Source organism: Cucumis sativus, chromosome 5 (genome assembly GCF_000004075.3).
Source record: "Cucumis sativus cultivar 9930 chromosome 5, Cucumber_9930_V3, whole genome shotgun sequence".
Classification (NCBI taxonomy): Eukaryota; Viridiplantae; Streptophyta; class Magnoliopsida; order Cucurbitales; family Cucurbitaceae; genus Cucumis; species Cucumis sativus.
This window is the reverse complement of record NC_026659.2, coordinates 12616536-12620340: the sequence shown is the minus strand read 5'-3', so window position 1 is coordinate 12620340 and position 3805 is coordinate 12616536. Positions and strand designations below refer to the sequence as shown.

The window sequence follows — 3805 nt, the reverse complement described above, 5'->3', positions numbered from 1 at the left end:
ATCTTTAGATGTAATACTAATAACAACATTGGTATATTCTGCTTCCTCGTTACTTACATCAGACTCTTCATTAGATAGGGTAGCACCAAAACTTTTCTTCTGTCTCCTCAGGTAAGTCAGACATCAGCCTGATAATAGCCATGACCACCACATCTCTTATATTTTGAATGATTTGCTATATCTACCATTTGGTTTGTCAAAATCTCTCTTTCTATAATTGTTTTGTTCTCTATTATTTAAACCATGATTGTTTGTGTTTTTTAATTTTTCTTATAACATTAGAGAAGTGTTTAGTCAACAGGGCAATGGACTCATTTACATTATCATTTGGTAATTTACCTTTCTCAAAATTTACCTCTTCATGAACAAATTGAAAGGGAGGAAATTTCAAAGGTACGAAGAGACCTAAATAATTCATCTAGTGTCAAGGTGGTAATGTCATGTGCTTCTTCAATGGCTGTAACTTTCATATCGAACTTTCTAGGCAATGACCACAACACCATTCTTACAAGTTTCGATTTAGGAATTCCCTCGCCAATATTGAAGGAATCATTTGTGATTTCCAGCACTCTCACATTATATTCAACAATAATCTATTCTTCCATCATTCTGAAAGATTCAAATTTATAGGCCAAAAGTTGCAATTGAGAGATTTTTACTTTAGATGTGCCTTCAAATGCTACTTCAAGAACTTTCCAAGCATCTTTTATCAGTTTGAACACATTCAGATCTACTCCATCATATATGGCAATAAGAGCTCGTAAATTTTCTAAAGAAGCTTGTTCTTCTGCATTCGTCCATTCCTCTTCAGACTTTTGAACATATTTATCATCAACAGTAATCATCAGTAGCTTCCAGCCAGAAATAACAACTCTTTAAGCCTTCCCATCGATATATTTAATAAATGACGTCATTCGAGTTTTCCAATATGAGTAGTTTTTTCCATCAAGGATAGATGGTTTACTAGTTGACCCGCCTTCTTTGAGCATCTCCATTGATTTCGAACCTTGCTCTGATACCAAATGAAATAAACAAGATAATCAATAATAATCTTTAGCTATTCTCATAGTTAATGGCATTAGTTATATCTTATGTAATTAACTAATAGAATAGCTAAAGAACATAAGGATTTGGTAACCCAGTTCGACAAATACCACCTACATCTGAAAAACTTCTTAGCTCAGATAAAAAATATTATAAGATTAAAAAAGTGATCAACTTATCACTACAAGCAATTCCTTTTAAGTTAAAAAACAAACTTAAATAAAACAAACTCCCCTGAATATGTGCTTTAATCTTCTTGAATATATATTTTTTATTAAACGACTAACTATAAAGATGAAAGAAAGATATGATGAATATATTATTAAACCATTAATTCATTTAAAAGTTTAAGCTTGTGGTTAAAAGCCAATTTAATTATAAGTCACCAACATTTTCTCACTTGTGGGTTTGAAATATTGAAAGACCCAACAAATGGAATCAATTCTACTTCACTTTTGGGTTTGAAATAGGGCCAACAAGAAAAATAAATAAATGGAACAAGAATGTCTCAAATGCCCCTATCCAGTTCAAAAATCTAGTCCTAAATACAATTGTTCACCTAAAACCCAAATACCCTGTAATTAAATAACACATCTTTGTTGAAATTGTTTAGGTATTCAAATGTTATCACTATCTTCACATCTTGAAACCCTTGAAACTCTTCAAAGTCGAAAAGAATCTAACTTTCCTATATTCCATTTTCATAGATTCCTCCGAAAAAAATTCTGAAACTATTCGTCCCCTTCAAATCTTCGAAGTCTTCATTTAGTCGCAGAAAAAATTGGAGCTTCAAGCTTCATCCTCCTCAAAACTTTCAAAGCCTTCATACATTCGGTGCAAATCAAAGAATTTTCTTCTTGCCGACTATCTTCTTCATCAAACCGATTACAACCATCTTCTTCATCAAACCAATTACAGATTCTTTTTCGTTTGGCACAAAGACGAGCTTCTCTAAGGGATTTTCTTCTTTGTGCGTTTGAGTTTTACCTTTTAGTAAATTTTATTCTCAACACGATTATACTTCTCAATTGTTGCACACACATTAAAGTGATCTCTGAAATTTTGTCAAGGTCAAAAAGGAAAAATGTAAAGTGTAATATTTTAATTTTAGTTTTTAATTATAGGTTATACATATAGACACCTTGTGAATATAAGTTATTTTTTTATTATTTAATTATTCTTTTAAATTATAGCAACAATATATCCTCTTGATTTTAGGACAAATTAAGTGTAATTACATCCAATTATATTGTATTCAAGATCAAACATCAACCACATACCTTGTATTCTACATATTATATCACACATACGTCGTGCTTTCCCTTTCCGTCTTCTATCCTCTTTGACCTCTTCAAAAGATCTAAAAATTAATATTGTTTTAACTCCAAGGGATAATTAAGAAAAACTACAACAAAACCCCAAACTCACTAAAATCCGGCAATTGATGACGGTTGGAAGCTTTGGCAAATAGTGTAGTTACACCTAAATACAATGTATTTGATATCAAACATCAACCACATACCTTGTATTCTTCCTTTCCGTCTTCCATCCTCTTTGGTCTCTTCCAAAAAATCTAAAAATTAATATTATTTTAACTCCAAGGGGTAATTAAGGAAAACTACAACAAAACCCTAACAACCACAAAGTCACTAACATCCGGCAACTGACGGTGACTGAAAATTTTGGTAAAACCGACGAACGAATGGTGATGAAGGAGATCGACGCGGTTGGGCATGCGATGTGCAAAGGAACAAGCGACGCAAAGGCGTTAGACTTTGAATGAAGTAAAAACGGTATAGCGACATGCAGCGGAGGAGACGTTTCCTTGCAGCTCAGTTCTCTGTCATCCGAATGGAGGGGATGACTACGGAGGTGAAGATCTCGACTGGACAGAGAACATTCGAACGAAGATGGAGGTGTCGACGGCGGCTAGGGTTTGGTGAAAGTGAAGAAGATGATGAATAGTGAAATGGACAGAGAATGCGAACCGAAAGGTATATTTAAAATAATAATAATAATAAATTATTATTATTATTTTTCGTTAAATATCTTCATTTTCCATTTTTCTTTTCCAATTTAAATAAAACAAATCATCTCTTCTCAATTAATTCCTTCCAAAAATAAAATATTCAAATTCTTTTCCAGTTTGTTAATCATTATTTTGCCATTCTCACGGTTTTCTCATGATTTTATTCTTCTAATTACGATGCATTTAATGTCAGTATCATTAGTTTAAGGAAATTTTTATCATCCATAAATATCGTTATAATTGATTGATTCCCCTTAAATAACGCCAATTTATTATTACTTTAAATGAAGCATTTTATGGAATAATAATTACATGCATAATTATAGGGAGAATACAATGAAGTTATTATTATATCAAATGCACAATTTTAGGAAAGTATACAATTTTAAATTCAAATTTTGTAGATCTTTCAACTAAATTTTTAAAATCAAATGATAAAATAAATATTTATTACTATATATATATATCGAAAGCAATGAAGGATAAATATGAAAAATGGTGAATTTGAATGATATAATAAAATGTTACTAAAAATTAACCAAACCTTATGAAACATCAATTGATAAATTATACTATCAATTACTATATGAAAATTGTGTGTTTGTATGATAAAATGTTAATTGGGAGGAAACGACAATATAGAGGCTTGAACACATGACCTCTATGGACCACCTGCTCTATACATATTAAAAGGAAAGACAAAGAGCACACACCAATTTACGTGGAAATCCA

General features: G+C 31.3%; 1 long non-coding RNA gene across 1 annotated transcript; it reads right to left on the bottom strand.

The window, feature by feature from the left end:
- Positions 1-623: 623 nt before the first annotated feature.
- Positions 624-2491, bottom strand: LOC116403749. The gene is made up of 2 exons (XR_004216581.1): positions 2325-2491; positions 624-1012 (listed from the first exon to the last, which is right to left on the bottom strand). It is a non-coding gene; the product is annotated as an uncharacterized LOC116403749 (long non-coding RNA).
- Between the last annotated feature and the right edge of the window lie 1314 nt (positions 2492-3805).